The sequence below is a fragment of the Pyxicephalus adspersus genome, chromosome 1 (assembly GCF_032062135.1).
Source record: "Pyxicephalus adspersus chromosome 1, UCB_Pads_2.0, whole genome shotgun sequence".
NCBI lineage: Eukaryota > Metazoa > Chordata > Amphibia > Anura > Pyxicephalidae > Pyxicephalus > Pyxicephalus adspersus.
In genome coordinates, this window is record NC_092858.1 from 61,739,608 (window position 1) to 61,759,254 (window position 19,647).

The 19,647-nt window shown below is 36.5% G+C and overlaps 1 long non-coding RNA gene across 1 annotated transcript in view; it reads left to right on the forward strand.

Annotated features, from left to right (window-relative positions):
• Positions 1-3,824: 3,824 nt before the first annotated feature.
• Positions 3,825-19,647, forward strand: part of LOC140321830 (uncharacterized) — a 20,295-nt gene continuing 4,472 nt past the window's right edge. Inside the window, exons 1-2 of the long non-coding RNA XR_011919015.1 lie at positions 3,825-4,050; positions 10,786-10,871. This is a non-coding gene — a long non-coding RNA (uncharacterized lncRNA). The remainder of the gene's footprint in view (positions 4,051-10,785; positions 10,872-19,647) is intronic.

Sequence of the window (19,647 nt, forward strand, 5' to 3'; positions counted from 1 at the left end):
GCATACAGCAGCACCTTTGGCACATGGGAGAAGACCACAGATACAGGTAAGTTCATACCATTTTAGTAGAATTATCTGGCTGTTTGACTACCATCACTGTTAGTGTGGGCCATTCCAAATACTTTTCAACTTTTGCTGAATGATTTTGGAAGTCACTACAATAAGGATTCTACTTACTTGTGGACTTGAAAAGGTCATTGTTTGAGGATCTTTGCTGGGTAGGTTAACTCATGTTGAGCTGGGATGGATATTTTGGAGTGACATTGCCATACCATGTAGTAATTACAGATCTATGTTTATCTATTATCATCAATACAAATGTTTGATCTCCCCTCCAGCAGCAGTGGAGAAGTTTGTTCGCTCACCAGACCTCATAGAACATTATTTATAGACATTCAGTCTCCCCTGGGTCAGAAGTGCATAGCTTTGGATATACATTTCCTGGTTGCAGATGTGACATAGGTATATGCATATTATAAACAAGTGATTTATATAGATAATTATTATATTATTTTTTTCTCTGTAAGAGTGACTTTCTATTTGCGAACAATTGTTTTATATACACACCAAACACTTTTTTTGATATATATCAGCTGTTTGTTTGACCTACATTTGATCAACTCAATATACTTCTATTGTAGAAGCATTCACTATGAAAATACCCTTAGAATGATGTTATTTTTACTTAAGGGATGTCATGTTGAATTAACCATTGAAAAGTTAATTAACAGTTTTGTGTGCCATATAAAAAGCATTGACTGATATATAAAAAGGTCTTTAAACAATGCAAAGTATTCTGTGTTGCAGGCTATAAATAGATCTGCAATGGACTAATCACTGTATATTGTAAAGATGTAAAAGTTTGTATATTTTATTAAATATATCATAAACAATGACAACACAAAAACTCACTCTATAATAAACTTTTTTTTGTTGTAATTGTATTTGTGTGAGTAGATGTGCCATGGTTGTTGTGTCAAAACTTTTTCTATATTCATTTTATTTCATGGTATCTAAATCTAAATCTTTTTTTCATGGAATGGGTAGGGAATGGTTAAAATTATTATAATATTTTTTGTCAATTGTGTCAAACTGGCAAAATTTTCTTTTACTTCCTGTCTTGTAGACACAAGAGTGAGAAGACATCTCTCCTGAGGGCCCCCCACCTTTTACAACTTAAAATTTTAGTTTATCTCTCACTTTAAATCTTGGTGACAGCAGTAAATCTTAAGTATGTGGATCACAGGCAGCAGCAAATACCTGGCAAGGGTTCTAATAAATTTAGGATACTTTTTAAATGTGTAATTGAATGATCATACATGACTGACAGACTTGCATTTATAACCTGTGTAAAGAACAACAGGCATAACATAGAGCCTGCATAACCGATGAGCAAATATGGATATCCTGGCAAATATATGTTTTAATTCTAAGCACTACAAACAGGTTTTTTTTTTACTTTAACATTTACTGACTAAATGATTTTCAATTTACTAACTACACACAGACGAAAACATGAAAACTTTCTTTTTTCATTATTAACAAGGGAACTTTCTAAATGATCCTATTTAAGAATCTGGTTTAAAAATTCACTGTATCCTTTGAAGGGATGTAATTTTCTCATATGTTCTATGACAAGGTTTCAAAGTACATGGGTTGAATAAACATTTTATGTCATTCCTTCCAACAAACATTTGGATTTTCTTTGCCTAAAGGGCTTTGCCTGGGTGAGGACAATGTTAAAAAAATAATGCAGATGAAGACAGGAGGCCAGCAGCAACAATACAAGAAGAGTGCATTAAATATTGAATGCAGGAGATAAAAAGAAGCTTGTTGCTGAGCACTCAACCTCAAAGTCTTTCTTCAACTTGTCTGCAGTGCTTGTTGAAATGTTAGTGTTAATGAAGTCAGTCTGTGATTTCACTAGCTTCCTCTATTGTCTAGTATCACCAGCTTCAATGTAATTTAATACCAAACATTGTTTTCCTTTGGTATCACACCAAATTCAGATCTAATTCTGATCTCCAGTATATCAGAGCAATGCAAAGGTGCAGATAATAAAATAAAATATACACTGCATGTGAGGGTGTGCTGTCTTCACCATGTAGTGGCAGCAGTGTAATGCTATAGAAAATAAATATTGTGGCTATGCAGATAAAATACTTGTGTGATTCTATATAGTAGTCATGTAGTGATCATACATGCATTAAAAAAGGAATACATATGAAAGATAACAACAGTATTCTAAAGTACCATACTGGGCATCACAATGCTGCAGAAACATCTAACAGCAGCTTTCTGTTTAGTGCAAAATACATGTATGCACAAAGATATATAATAAACAATGTCACCTCCCTCCGGATAGCATCTGCCGTAAGTAACAAAAGATTTAAAATAAACATTCTATAGTGGGGTACGGAAGGCTCCTGATAACACTATGCCAATTATTTCAGCAGGCTTACCTATTACAATCTGTGTGTATTCTCACATGCTGACAGCATGTGCTTGGGTATTCTAAGTGTATTTTAAAATACAAATACTACTTTTTCATTGCCTTATATATGTGCTAATGCATTTCCTAAGTGTTATATGAACCTTTGCACAGATACAATTTCATATATGTATGGTTCATGTAACACAAAAAAGTAAAACATTTTAATGTAAGGGAAGATGCAAAGGACATGATGTGTGCTATATATATTTAAATATTTTCCTTAACTCAAGTTTAGTGCCACAGCTCTTTAAAATCACTAGTGAGAAATATTGACTTATACATTAAAGAGGGGCTACACAACAGTTTTGTGATTGTCATTATATTTGTTGTAAATAATCTTTTTTTTTATGACATTACTACATTAGTACTTATGCAGAAATGTATAAATCCTTTTTCCTATTGCCTAGCTGTATTTGGAGTTCTGGTCAGCATCCGATTTTCAAAACATTTTTACATATATATATATATATATATATATATTGATGTAAAAAAAATATTATAATATATATAAAACATTATATGCCAAATTATAAAAAAACGTTTGTGTGTTTTGTGCCTATTAATGTGCACAAACCATTGTGAAGTGTGTTATGAGATCATATGTGCACATTTCCGATCCAAGTGAAAAGAATTTGCATTGTTGTTTTTCTGACACAAGGTAGTAAGAAAATTTTGATTGCGGCCTTCTACAACAAAAGGTTGGAATGCACACACTAACCCTATGTTTCAACATTGTTTCCCAAGGAAGGATATACAGAAATATGTGAATGAACCCATGAAATAAAACCTCCCATATAAATAGGTGTCCAAAGGTGATTTTCATCATGTAGTCCTAATGACCTTCTATCCAACCTTTTATGACATTCTCATCAAGCAAAAGGGTAATTTTACTGGTGGTATGTTTAACTCTTCAGCATCTCCAACCATGCCCTTCTTTACGCTATTCTACAGAAATCTCTTGATTCAAGCAATTCCATATTGCCTTATTATATCACGGCCACAAAAAGCAGAATGCAGAAATAAATATTATTTTGATTGTCTAAGCATGCTAATGGTATGCAGGTGTGACTTCTTTTTCTGTGTATAATCATAAAAAATAAAAAAAAACATATACATGTTTGTATGTGTAAGTTTAAACATTGACCCAGTAACTAAATCTTTTCTTTACATGTAATTGGGCTCTAAGAAGAAAATTGCACATGTGCTCTTTGCAGAATCCAGAGTGGATACATGCTAATTCTAGGCATGTTGCCAAAAATCCGCTCAGCACCCTACCTTGCACACTAGCTTAACTTCCTTGGCTAAGTGGGAAATGCAGACGGCTTGAAGGAGCAGAAAGGAGTCCTGAACTTGCATGTAATTATAGCCTGAGGATTTGTATGGAGAGATGCCCAATTCAGAGCAATAAGGCTTGAGGTTTGAGTGCGTACATCATCAACTTCTTAGTGCAAAACCGGAGACTTGCCTACAGGGTACATACTGTGGAGAAGACCTGCAGAGAAGGAGATATATAGTTTGAGAAAGAAGTGATCAGTAGGACTGCATCATATGGATGAGTGAGCAAGCATGGTGTTTTAGTCAATATATAGAAATTAACCTTTCTTCATTACTTTCTCCATTACCTCCATGCTGTCCAACACCCTTCTCTGTTCACTATCAGTGTGTCTCTAATCCCTTTGTGAAAAAAATACATCTTTTTATTCCCTTATAGCAATACATTCTGCTTTATATACTCTCAGCTACATGCATGTAGTTTTCTTCTAGGTCACTTCCTCCAGTTGTACATCATCCTTACTACAGTACATTTAAACATCTATACATACTTACCTTGTTTGTATTGAAAATGTCCTCTTTGTTGGATTGGGTATAAAGGATATGGTTATTAATATAAAAATCAGTTATATATTCAGTCTATATACTTCAGCAAATCCCGTTACAATATACAAAAGCCTACAATGTTATGTAAAAAATATCAGAGGAATAGATCTGGCAGTAGGTCAGAAAATGTGGTAAATATTTACAGAACTATTATCATGAATAGCAGTTAAAGATGTACATAGAGAAGAAAATTTAGAGACATTTAAAGAATATAGTACATAAGATTCTGTTCCCAAAATATGAGCCCCTATACAAAGGGAATTAGAGATGAGCAGGTCATCAATCCAACTCCATACAAACAAATATATTCTACATTCAACAACCATTTGGTCATTACATATTTCTCACTAAATATAAATATCCTTTATGAAAAAAAAGGAAAAAGAAAAAAAGGTACAACTTACCTTCTCCTTATACCCATTTCTACCAACCATTGAAAATATAATTTTTTAAAGATACTTCTACCACTCACAATATGCAAACATCTACCCACAGGTCCATAGCTAATTTCTACTTTGGAACAGGGAAACAGCTAGCCTGCATTCTATTAGGCTTACCATCAAAGTCAAAACCTTTGAAAAGAAAACAAAAAATGTTTATATCAAAATGCCTATTCTATTATTACCCAAGTGGTTGTATTGAAGTAACTACCTGCTCTAATTGACATTTTTTTGGATATTTAGTCAAAGAAAGTGTTTAATAATGTTACACTTATTATTTACCATATGTTCCTTTCATATTTTATAGTGGGTTTGGTTTTGTTTCCTGCAGTTCTCTAAGATAAGATAATGATACCTGAATTCAGTGATATACCAAATATAGAGAGGAGGTAGTGGTCATGCCTTGGATTCAGGTAATTAGGGAGTGTATTTTACATGTGTAGGTTGTTAGGGTAGATCGATCTTCTTTACTAAAGCTGCGTACACACGGCAAATTTTTCTCGCCCGATAATCGGTATCGGCCAATTATCGGGCGAAAATCTGCCGTGTGTACAGTCGGTCGTCGTCCATCGTCCGACGACCGTCCTGGCGGATCCATGGACGATGGACGACGACCGATCCTAATGAAAGGGAAGGGGAGAGCGCGCAGCAGGGTGCCGCTCTGTCGCTCTCCCCCTCCCCTCTCCATAGAGCATGAACGGTGCTGTATGTACAGCATCGTTCATGCATCATGCAGTCTTTTCTCGTTGGAAAGGATCGTGAAAGATCCTTTCCAACGAGAAAAATTGCAGGTGTGTACGCAGCTTAAGGGATGAGGTGAGCACTTCAGAGGATTAGGGGCGTACAAAGAGCAGGACCTGCAACCTATGCTGTCCAAGTACTTCACAGCTCATGGGGGCATGTACATGTTTGCCTTTTTGCTTTGAGTGTTAAAGGACCTTGTCCTACCAGTCCTGTCATCCTAAGATGATATAATAATCATTTTACACCAACAAAAGAAAACACGTCATTACTTTCCCCTAAAGGAGGGGCTTAATACTGGCCCTTTATACTGACCATATGTAAGAGGGCCCTTTATACTGACCATAATGTAAGAGACACTTTATTACTGTCAACAAATATCATGGTGATCTAAACTGATAACCCATGTAAGGGACAATTCTGTTCTGAACACAAATGCAAGGGGGTAGTACATTGTTCAAAAATGTAGGGGGCACGTCATTACTGACTATCTATGTGAGATTTTACCTCTCTATTCACCATTATTGTGTGGGAGACTTTTACCCCATTAAAAAATTAAAGGGTATATATTTTTACCCATTACCAGTGTAATGAGGATTCCAAGTGACCACCAATAGAAGAGAGGAGTTCTTGTACCACCAATGTTAGGGGTGCACTTTTAACTGACCACCACATTAAGGTAAGGCGGCATTACATTGACTACCAATGTAAAGAGACTGACAGCAAGTATAACTGTGTACTTTAAAACGTATCAATTTTCTTCACTTATCACCAAGGTAAGGGGAATATCTCTACTGACCTCCAATGTTAGGGATCACATTTTTACTGACTATCAATGTAAGAGGACACTGAGCACCAGAAGGTGCACTTCTCCACCCATTCCCAATGTAGGTGGCACTTTTTACTCATTTCAAAGTGAGCGCTTCACTAATCATTTCACTGTAATGGGTTAATTTATTACCCATATTTGTAAGACAAATCTTCACAGACTACAAATGTAACAGGGAAACATTTCCAGTTACCAAGTTAATGAGTCAGCCAGTGTAAGGAGAGATTTTTTCACTGACCACCAGTCAGTATATTTACACCAGTCAACTGCAACAATAGCTGTTTCTGTATATCTTTAATAAATTAGTGTCTCTACTGTATACTACATGTATAACTAAACACCAGAATATAAGTAGGAAAGTTGTTGCATTTAGTAACACAGACAATAGTTTAGACCAGGGGTCGCCAAACTTTTCCGACCAACATACTACTAAATTTACCGGCTCCAGACCGTGCATACGCGGGAAGCCTGGTGTCACTCAAAGTGGGAGGAAACTTCCCCTTTAGTGAAGTCATGATGCCAGAACCCGCCAACTCTCCCATCGCAAGTCTGAGCCTGCGCTGGGAGAGTGGGCGGGTTGTGTCCAGAGTCAGAACCTACCAACTTCCCAGAGCCTGCGATCCGTACAAGGGACATGGTCTGTGGCTCTGGTTGGTGTGTCCCCCCAGTGGGGTCCTTCTCTTGACCCCGCTCGGGGGTTCACTGGCGGGAGCTGCGGTCTACCAAAATTTTCTGATTTTCCAGGGATAGAGAAGATAGACATATGGGAGAATCTGGGTGGATCCAGCAAACCTGGAATGGATTTCATAAAATCATTTGCTTTTGTCAAATGTTTTCAATCCTGGACTAAATCTGTTCCAGGTTTTTACTGAATCACCCAGGTTCACACATAATTTTCTGATTTCTCCAGTCTTGGAGAGCTTTGATAAATCAGACCCATACAGTGAAACATCACTGCTGGCAGCTCCTGGGTGCACAGCAAACTGTTGCTATACATCCAGAACTGGCAAACTGAACTGCAGGTAACCATATTTGCTGCAAATCTTCAAGCAACAACTGTATGCTCATAAGCGACTTTTGGGAACCACGCCATCATCTGCCACAGATGCATGAAAAAAATCCTACCCTTCACTTGAATGGGAGAAGTTAAGATTGCACTTGAGCCCATAGAAGAACCATGTGGCTCACAGTGGATCTGAATCTACCCTTGGATTTCTAATATATATCAGCTTCTTACAAAACTCCTCTTCTTCCCGCATGTCATTTTGGTTCCATGGTCTGCTGCACTTGCTGCCCGTCCATGAATAGTTTACTACGGTTTACACGGTTTCCCAGACAGAGCCAAGTAAAATGCAGTTTATTACCAGTAGCATGAACGGTAATGTTGTTCTCTCATTCTCTCCTCAACATCAATAGCCGTTTAGCCAGCACTGACCCAAACTGCTTTTACCAAGTCCCAGTATGGTTGCATTTATTCACCCAGGAAGCCTTATACTTTACAACTGTGAAGAGTTTACAGCTAGGAACCCTCTGTGTGTTTAATAATCTACAACTGGTCTTTTACTATTCCAGCTTGAAATAACACTCTCTGTGTCCCCTTCTGGCCTTTCTAATTACCATTACAATTTCATTTACCACAAAGGCTTATGGGAACCTTATCTCACAGTTTGGTATTATGGGGCATTGAGGATGATGGCTGTCTCTGTCTCCATATCCACACTTCTACAGTGCTGTCATTATACCTACCCTTAACAATATGGACACATGCAAAATACTCTAAGTGCATGATCTATCCCTATGGACTGAGTCCTGTGTGATGCCTAAATCAGGCACTTCAGTGCTAATTACAGATAAATCATGATGTGCTCACTAAGTAATTGATTTAATGAAGTTCCTATGAAACTATTAAAGGCGAGTATAGGTCAGGCTGGAGACGCCCCAGAGAGCACATTGTGGGATGTTTAACTCCAGCCGTCTCCTCAGAAAGACATCAGGGCTAATAGGTGAAGTCACAGCTGTTCTCTTATGACTTCTCCTAGCCAAGAAAATCTGCGGCCAAAGTTTTGAGCCAGACCATTGAAGCAGCTCCTCATTAGGAGTTGCAACCTTCTGTAGACTACATGTACTGTTTGTGTGCCTGAACCATGTAGGCTTGGGAACGAATAATTGCATGGTCTGCTTGTAGTGCAGATTAACATAAGTGTGTATTAAAATGCGCAATGCTAGTAAAAGTGACATGTGCATGGGGCTAATATTTCAATATAGTGATAGGTATATAAAATATACATACAGATGTGCATTACAGGAACATTGCTAGGATTATAAAATCTGGAGCACTCTTAGGCACACTGAAGAGAAAACAAAGCGGCTGGTATATGTCACCAAGCAATGGGAGTGGTTTAAAGGAAGAATGGTAAATAACACATGAACTGACTTGCTGTCTTCACTGCACACAAGGGCAATTCTTGTACTCAAGAACCAAGAAAAAGGATCAGCCATCAATTGTTGAAGCAGTTAATGGTCAGTGGATCAGTACAGAAAGGCCCCTTTACTTTGATTGCCAATAAAGTGTCTATGACATTGGTCCAATTTTCTTGTACAAATGTTAGTGGTACACAAATGCACCCTTACCCTGGCGACTAGAGAAGTACCCGCTCACATTAGTGTTCATTGTAGTTACCTGTTTGTGGGCATTGATAAAGTGCTTTACATTGGTGGTCAGGGGTTAAGTGACTCCTTATGTTAGTGACCTGTGATATAGTACCCCCTTTAATTAGTGGCCAATGGGGAGGTGCACGCTAATGTTTACAAGTCTTGCTTTTAATGTGGAGATTTGTAGATTACCACTGGAGGGATCTCAGTGATGGATTAAGCTTTATTCTACCTTTTAATATAGCAACCATTGATATAAAATATTAGCTGGCCCCTTTGCTTTAATGTGTGAAATGCAGACCAATATCTAATATACAAATATGGACTTGCTGGTTGTTCTGCATAGGAGTTAGTCAATGACTCGGTAAAAAAGTCAACAGGTCAGCATGAAAGTTAGGTAACCAACATTTTCAGGAAAGGTCATCAAATACAGCACAATATTTCTCTCTTTACTTTACCATGAAATATTAAGCTTTACTTTAACATATAATGTTACCATAATTTATAATAAATGAATCTCTTTTACACACATAATTAAACTACTACTAAAAACTTTAAAAAATCCCTTAATACTTTATCACTGACCTTTTTAAAAAGCACATTCTTCCCATGAGTACATAGGAGCTTTTTTCCAGGGAGCGTGGAACCTGCTTGATATAACAAACGAATGGCCATAAAGACTTGACTGTAATGAGCCTATTTCAGAACCAGAAAAAATAATGAAGAATTAAATTAGTTTGTGCAATTATTACTAATTTTTCAGTACAGAGATGGTGTTCAGTGAACAATCATGCATAAAGCTTACAAGCTTATCTGGAAGTCAGCTGTTGGGGAACTTTAGTCATCACAGTTCTCTGTAGACAACAGTGAACAAGCGGATTGCTTCTGTTTGGATAGAATATTTCATTCTTAAGGCAAATGATACAGCATGTTTACAAAGCTATACACATTTTGTTGCACATATGCAAACCCCATATGATACATATGATACACATGAAACCCCATATATACCACAAGCATCACTGTTACCTTGAAAGAGAAAGATTCAGTTAAGACAATAGATTTTTTTTATATACGTCCTTATATATACGTCGATGCTAAGGATTCTTGATAGGTAAAATAATCTAATTAATATTTCTGTCCCGCGTAATTGTCAGGATTTGGTGATCGTCTTCCTGTTCTGGATACTTTACCAGTGAAGGCTAATGTGCAATTATAAGAAATTTGAAATACATTGGTCCTGTCAAACAGTGCTGTGCACAGGACTAATATTCTGCTAACTGAAATGCGTCTATTCATCAGTGATTCCGTTAAAAGACAAATGCAATGCATTGGAATACATATTTTGTTATTATAGAATATGGCATTTACATCTTTATAGTCATGCTTGCACAGAAATAATTATGCAGTTTGCTTTTTTCTCCATGATGATTTTATATTTTTGTATTTCTTGTGCTTTCCCATCTCTTAGATTGTAAGCTCCTTAAGGCAATTCTCAATCCTTGAGTCCTCTTCTCCTCCTGTGTCACTGTTTGTGTGTCATTTGCAACCCCCATTAAATGTACAGCACTGCATAATATGTTGGTGATATATAAATACAGTTTATTATTATTAATAATAATAATAATAATTTCCAAAGAAGATGTTGAAAAAGTCTATGCATAAGTGTCTCTTCAATACCATTTAATCAGTTTAATTTTATATATTGCATTACCACAATGTAATCCATTTTTTTTACCATTTTCCACCAGGTGTAATCCATTTTTAATATTTTACATTAGAAGGAAGTTGAAGAAGGAACGTTCCTCAGTATGGCATGATTCCTATCTTTCACTTGGTATGTGCCAGTTTTCACCAATTTTTACTCTTATTTCACCACTTTAACAGTATTTTATTTTCCTTGCTTACCATATCACAAATTCATAGGCTGGTAGAAATCAACAGCCAAAATGTCAAAAATCTGACAGTCTGTTGAAATGACATACCATATTTCCTAGGTACTTTATAAAGATGCCCCATAGAATAGCCATCCTCAATGATTATAACAGCTACTAACTAGTGTGTAAGGCAGCAATAATGGTCACTGACCTACAATACATAAATCTCTAGATAACATATCTAGAGAAAACATATAATATTAGTGAACAGTGTGGTATTTATTACATTTAATTGAACAGAATACATTATTTTCTGTGTTGATGGCATGAGATATATGGAATATAACACATGAAATAGTAAGATAATGATAGGAATAATAATTCATTATTAATTTCATTAGATTATTTCATTATTAGATTGTAATATCCTGTAAAGGACTTTTTAATTGTAATTAAAATTTACACCTATTTTTCTGTACATATGCTTTTGTGTCACAGGAATTATTTTACATAGTGAAGACAATTCTAAAAAAACATGCATAGATTTTGCTCAAAATCATTTGTAGAAACTGTAAATTGTTTTCAGGGAAAAAACAACAGCTTAACATCTTTTTCCTTTGCATAATTCTGCTCATGTAAAATTTATATTGTTACATCTCACAGATTACATGCATTCATTTAAACTTTTTATTCAAGGTATTGTAAAAAAGCATCAATATACTAATAATAGCGGTGTAAAGAATTTCACAATTTGCTGTTTAGTAATTTACTATTGTTAAACTGTCAAACAGAAGTCAAAATCTATGTAAAGAATATTTGAACAGACAGTTTGTTGTAAGCTCTACCAGTTAACTATTCACAACAACAAAGAAATGTTCACGTACAGCAAAGTATTGTTCAGGTTGATGATTTTAATGACATACATACAATTTTAGCAGAGGGAAATATTAGGTGTCATACAGTGGCTTAAATGACATATAGCTTACTACATGTACTCAATAAATTAAATTACAAAAAGCCCCATTATTTACTGTAAGTTGTACTTATCTTATCTATCAACCTATCAGTGCCTGAAACTTGTTAACAGATATTTGTGTGTGTAGTTTTTTTCTGTACCTATAGACAATGCTAAATTTCCAACTTCTTACACACAAATCACCAAACACATATATAATATTATAAAGCAATGAATCTGATTTTAGCAAACATTCTCTAATGGAAATTTATTACTGATATTTAAAAAACACATGCACATGAAAATTTCACTATCAGAGAATGTTTTCTAAATGTTAAATTTACCTAATAAAACAAAAATCTTTTACTGTCTCACCTGTACACTTAAGTTTTCCTTACAAACAAACAAATTCACCCCTATGCCTGACCTTGCAAAAAAAAATTATTAGCACAAATTAAATCCTTAACACGCCTAACACCTAGATTGTACTGAAACTGAAAAGATTTATGGCTCTCATTCTTCAGTGCCGAACCAGTGTCCTTTTCATGCCCACCCCCTTCCATTTTCAATCATAAGATTTCTGGCTTTCCCTTTTACATGCCCCATAACATTGGCAAGTTTTGCATTGGATTTAAAAAACTAGATGTATTTTTGTATTGGCACAGCCCTTCCCATTAAACAGCAGCCAACAGATAGGTTACAGATAGGCACACTCTTTTCTACCGCCTGGGCTACTGTCCAAGCATGTTCATTGTGGTCAGGCTTTAGGCTCCTGACCAGGTTGCCCTGTGGATTATCTGGCTTTAGCACTGATCAATGCCTAATGATGATGGAACAAGTAAAACAGAATCACATTTTGGTAAATATGTCCTCAATGCAACAGATTGATTTGCCAGCCAGTAATATCTTAAATATAGCTGAGAAGCCATTACCTTGTTATACCTTTGAAAGTCTTTATGTAGCAGTCAAAATTGCCTGACTCCAGCCCTAAAAGCGTTAAATGGCACAAAGTGTTGCAATTCTTATTCACTGCTAGACATCTGCCCCTGTAAACTTGTCACAGGGTATAAAATCCTGTAACACAATCCAAAGTACACTAGTAAATGGTTGCAAATGGCTTGTTCATTTCCCTGCTTTGGAGCACCATAATAACACTTCTGAGATAGAAGGAAGGATGTCTATACACAGAATTTTACATCAAGTAATCTTTTAAGAAGTACAGCCAATTACTTCTGAATAAATATCAAAAATTCTAAAAATAAAGCAACAAATACAAAAATAAAATAGTGCAAGGTAATAGGGTAACAAATATGAGATTGGCGTTTGAGAAAAAAGGAAAGAGAGAAGAAAAAAATGTAGAAAGAAGGATGGTGATATAAATGAGCAGTGAAGAAAACTAAGCTCAGCAAGAGAGTACTAAGGATGGGAGGCGGGAAAGAGGGAGCAGAGTAGAGGGACTAAAGAAGGAAAAAGACTGCAAGGTTGGAGGAGGAGGTGCAGACAGACTGACAGAGGGAAATGGAGACAGAGCTGAGAAGACAGAAGCAGGAGGGGGTGACAGAGGCATGGGGAGGAGACAGATTATCTCCGGCCCTTTTCATGCTTTAATAAACTGTGGCTGTAAAACAGGTTGTTCCAGCATGTGTCATTAACATTTTATGAAAGCATCAGAAGCAAGTAGTTTAATAGCTCTGATTTGTTTAACACTCCGTATTACTTTTTATTGCCAGTTTGTTTGGCAGAAAAAAAGCACCAAAAATGATTGAACTAACAGTTTATATACTCAAGAGTCCCATATAAGCAAATTGTATTCCGGAGTCTGAGTGGGGAATTGGCCAGCCTTTATTAACAATGAGAACAAACAACTTGTAATTGAAATAAATATTGCCGCAGCACCCACTGACACGGATTATCTTGTTCCTCTGATATTTTCACTTTTTATAAAGATAGTCATAAACAGGATAATTACTGACCATAATTAAGAAGAAAATGATATTTTCTTTTTTTTTATAGAAAAATGCACACCAGCCACTTTGTTACACTAACTTAATCCAGAGGGAAAAAATATGATATGTTTTATTGATGTCCTAACCCTACTCCCCACTATAGATATAAATGCTTTTATTCCTGGCTGCAGTCTAGTGCTGAATAATAACAAGAAACAAATAATAATTCAATGCTATTAGCAATAATATCATCCTAATTTCTAATTACTGATAACACACATTAATTAATATGCTAACAGTGTAATACCTAACTAATCCGTCTAAACTAGGGGAATTTTCACAGTAACTATCCCTGCCAAATTATCCAGAGCTTGGTTTGCAATTAGTCAAAAGAAAATGAGGACCTTCTCAAATAATGCTAGTATAATATAATGGGTATTAAGAGCTGCATATTCCATACAACCTAATTTTCCAGTTTCCAACAACTGTACAAAGTGAGGGCCAGTCTAACCTGGTAAAACTATATATTCAATATATACAGTAGATCTGTTTGACTGAAGAAGATTGCACATTTAGATTACACTGTGTATGACCAGCTATTTATATATATATATATATATATATATATATATATATATATATATATATATATATATATACCCTGGAGAAGCTGAAAAACTATAGTGAGATCATACACCACAGCAATGAGCCAGCCATTTAATCTTAAACAGCAGCTGTTTAACATTTCATTACTTACTTCTTTTACACAGAGAGAAGTGAATTAAAAAAGGCAGCGTTAAATGAAACAGGGGCTTCACTTTCTTTCTGCTGAAAGCCAACACCTAATTAGGGAATATTTAAATCCCACAAAAAATGCAGACTCTCCAAGGTGCTATAAAAGCTTTTCATATATAAGCTTTAAGAAAACTCAGTGACTTGTAGGCTGGCCCTTGGCTCATACTAGCTGTTTGGTTGTGTTGAGGGAGCATTAAACTCAAGCAAGTCATTGGAGCTGTAGGACAGTGGTATGTGGGTTCATGGGGTGTCTGGCTTTGGGAGAGGACCAAGAAGAGCACACATGGAATATTCAGCATGGTCTGCCTTTATTGTCCCAAATCACCAACATTTCGGTTGTGTTGCACTGACTCTATTTCAAGGTCCGCTGCCTTACAATGAAACACTGGTAACTTGGGACAATGAAACCACAGCTGTTGTTCTGTGTATCATGCTCTACTTTATGAATTGGACAGTTCTCATCAATGACAGACAGGACGTTTTTCTATTAGGAAACCATATCTCCTTTCGTTTGGATTAGTTTTGGCTACAAATTTTTGAAAGTCATATGCATTATTTTATTCTTTACATTTCAACATTGTCTTTTTACCAGTAAACCAGTAAAGAAAATAAATGAAAAGAGAAGCCTGGGACAAAGTTCCTCTAACTTGTCCCCAGATATCAATAAGGCCCCGTTTTACGTTATTTATGCATTACAGTAAAATGCATGTTACTGCATATCCTCAAAATTCAATGACCACTTACCCACACTAGGCACTCTAACACCTCTGGGATCTTGAGAATACTTTTGATAAACCATTTCCTCTCCAAATTTCCAGTCCTTTCTTTTCTCTTGACTTCATATTTGCATTAACAAACCACTCAATAAGAGGTGCACTGTATATATATTCTATCCTAGGCAAGGAAGTGCCTCTCCATGTTCAAATATTCCACTCTCACAAGATCAATCTAATCACATCATTTAATATGCTTAAAAGGCTTCCATATGGAATAGCTACCATGAGACTAATTACAAGTTGTTACTTTTTGGCACAAACCCTGGCAATTCTAAATAAAATATTTTCTGCAGTTCAAGAAATGTGCTGGAGGTGCTTTAATGTTAATGGAACAGTGCTACAAGTAGTTTAGTCATGCCCACCCCTCCAACTCTTCTGGTTGGAAGGTTGTTGAATTATTCACAAACTCACAAGATTCTCCCAAGGGGACACGTACTAAAAATCTTTACAATTCCAACTAGCCATTGTAGCCAAAGCCTGCATCACTGCTATGTAGAGAAATCCCACTTCAACACCTGTACAATGCTTGGAAGAGTATACTAAAAAATAGTAATGAAAAACCTCAGAGTTTCTCATACAAATACACTAGATATTTTCCAAGCAACCTGGTTTTACCTTATTGATTGTAAATCAAGAAGAATATAGGCTATCGATAACTGACATTTCCCGCATCCTCGTATTCTTTATACCTCTTTTCTGTCCCCTAACTGCCTGCCTTCTTTTTTCATTCATTCAGCAGCTACCATTCTACCTATACTTCCTTAAACATCCCTCTACTTCCCTGCACCCTCTTCTTGATTTTACCTTCACATGTTTTTAAAAAAAAAAAAAAAACTCGAAACCTGTTTTATAAAATTGCTTTTCACCATCCATGTGACCCCTTTGATGTTACAATGATGTTCTTGTCCCTCTATCGTTGTATATTTTCTTATTTCTTAATATAATGACACGGTAATCCTCTAGTTATTTCATGATAGCTCTTGTTAAGGCAATAAATTATGGAGTTAAAAAATGTTAGGAGGGATTTTAAAGAAAGTCTGTCACAAAGTATCCTGGGACGTATTTTGGAAAATTATTATTTTTTTGGTCAATTTTTCAGTGTTAGTACAATCACCAGACACTTTATTGTATTACATCTGTACAACTTCTTGTTAACGCAAATATCCCATCAGCTATTAACAAAGCAGCAAATTTAATGCAGTTATGCATGAAGACATTGTCAAGACCACTTAAACCTAGCATCAGAAGAGGTGGGGAAAGGTAATTTAGGTGACTTTAAATGTGGCATGATTGTTGGTGACAGGTGGGCTTGCACTGGTGAAAAGGCAACAGTATCTCAATATACACCTGGACAAGAGAAGATTGAACTAGTCTGATCAGTTCCAATGTCTGCTGTGACATTTAGATGGTAGAGTCACAAGTTAGGATCAATACCAATGTTTCAGGCTGCTGGTGGTGTATTGCTGTGGGTGATTTGGAACACTTTGGAACCCTTAGTACAAACTGAGCATCATTTCAGCCTACTTGAGTATTGTTGGTGACCACTTCATCTCTTCATGACCACAGTGTACCCATCTTCTGATAGCTACATCCAGCAGGAGAATGTGTCATGTCACAAAGCTTAGATTATCTCAAACTGGTTTCTTGAACATGACAATGAGTGAACTGTACTCAAATGGCTTCCATAGTCATCATATCCCAAACTAATAGAGAATCCTTGGGATGTGGCTCATCATGGGCGTGGAGTCAACAATTCTGCAGCATCCGAGTGATGCTTTCATGTCAGTATGGACTAAAATCACCAAGGATTGTTTCCAGCATCTTGCTAAATTGGTTCCTCTATGGCACGGAATTAAGACAGTTCTGAAGACAAAGAGAGTAAAAACCCAGCACTGCCAAGGTGTACCCAATAAATGGCTGGTAGTGTATGTTACTTTATTATAGAAATTCACTTTGCCATACAATTCTTCACAGTGTCCAGAGAATGTGCAAAGCATAGCAATACCATACAGCTTTAGTGCAAACTTCTGTCAGAGATTTGTATAAAAGGTGACAAAATGGTAAACTGGTTAACTGGGTATTTTAGGACCCCCTTCATAGGGGTACCTATTAGTCATGTATGCCTCAAACAACTAAAATTTTGCAGAAAATAGTTGGGTGGAAAAAGTGTCAAAACTGGTAATATTTCATTTTCAATTGCTCACTAATGGCATCATGAAAAAAAGATAATTTAACATTGTGCCAGTCAGAAATTAAATTCCTGCTGTGTGGATGCCCAACATTTGATCTCAAGCTCTGTGCAGACTTATAGGTAAAGCTGCAAGCAATTTACCAAAGAAAATATTACACATGTAGCATATAGAATGCCCCCGCGTTGACATATTTGCATTTGCTGGCTATATTAGAACAAGACTTCATGTGTTTCATGAGGTTTGCACAGTGGTGTATGAGGTATACATTAAGGAAATTATGTTTTATCTATTTTGTAGTTTTGTATGTCTGAGATGACTACTGGTGCTTACAGCTGAGCTGAATTTTATGCTTAATAACGAATAATAGCTTATAAAAGTTGCCTGTGGTAATATATATTGCTCTGCAGCAACTAGCAACCAGCTATGGTAGTAGCCAGCTGTGTCTGTGTTCCTCTTATTAGCTCACGGTGATGGATTTTTTTTTTGCTAAGCAATAATAAAATGCAAGAGATAGTAATAAATGAACAAAGTTTTCTTTTGCAGAATTGGCGGCTGATCTGCTGGCTTTATGAACTGGAAGGTGCTCTAGAACGCCTTTCTGATTGTGTATGAAGGCCCCCTAGGACAAGTGACCAGGATAGAAAGTGTTTTAATTATACATATAATATACACTTCCTGGTTGAAGAGTGGCTTGGCACAATGAATGTGACAGTTGTAGCTGGATGTCCCATATACATCTGTGTGTGGTGGCTCACAATCCTCTCAAGGCTGTGGTTATTCCTGTTGCTTGTGCACCTTTCACATTTCTTCCTGTATCTCAACTTTACATCAATATTCTTGGATACAGCTCTCAGTGAACAGCCAGCTTTTTTAGCAATGATCTTTTGCTGTGGAGGGTGTCAATGACCATCATCTGGAAAACAGTCAAATCAGCAGCCTTACCCACGATTGTGTGGCCTACTGACTGAGAGACTATTTAAAAGCTTAGGACACCTTTGCAGGTGTTTTAGGTTAGTTAGCTGAGTGGAATGAGACATCGTGGGCCTGATTTATGAAAGCTCTCCAAGGCTGGGGAAAATACACTTTCATCAGTGAACTTAGTGATCCAGCAAACCTGAAGTGGATTTGGTGCAGGAATGAAAACATTTTTTTTAATACAAATAGCAAATTACTTTTAAAAACTCCATTCCAGGTTCTGATGAAAGTGTATCTTCTCCAGCCTTGGAGAGCTTTAATAAATCAGGCCCATTGTGTCTACTATATTGAACATTTTCCCAATAATCTAATTTTCTGAAAGTAGGCCATAATCAGCAGAGCAAAGAAATAATGCTTGAAATATATATTCCGTGTGTAATGAATCTAGGCTGTACATCCATAATGTGAATCTCCTGCTTTCCAGCATGTCCCAAAATGGGTCTATTAGACAGAAATCTGGCTACCATGGAAGCCATTTGAGTACAGTGAATTTGGTGTCATACTGTTGTTTATGTTATTGTGTGTTATCCCGATAGCAGTAGCTATCAGGAGATGGGTACGCTGCAGTTGTAAAGGGATGGACATGATCAGCAACAATACCAAGATAGGCTGTGGCACTTAAATAATGCTGAAATGGTACAAAGTTACAAATGGTACCAAGTTAGCTGATAAGAGTGGCAGCCAGTGTGGTCTCCTTAAGCTGTAACCCATCTGCTTCAAGGTTTGATGTGCTGTGCATTCAGAGATGCTCTTTGGCATACCTTGTTTGTAATGAGCTACTCTTTATTAGCTCAAACCAAACTGACCATTCAAGACATCAACAACGTATTTTTGCCCTGAGATAGGGAACCTCTTGTTTATTATCTTTGGAGATTGTTCTCTGTAAATCCTGGAAATGGTTGTGTGTGAAAATCTCAGCAGATCAGTTTTCAAAATACTCAGATCAGCTTGCACCAACAACCATGCCATAGTCAACGTAATTTAATCACCTTTCCTCCCCATTCCTATTGGTCATTTTGAACTTCAGCAGGTCGTCTTACCGTGTTTCCCCGATGATAAGGCAGGGCCATCAAATAAGACAGCCCCCCCTTTTTAGG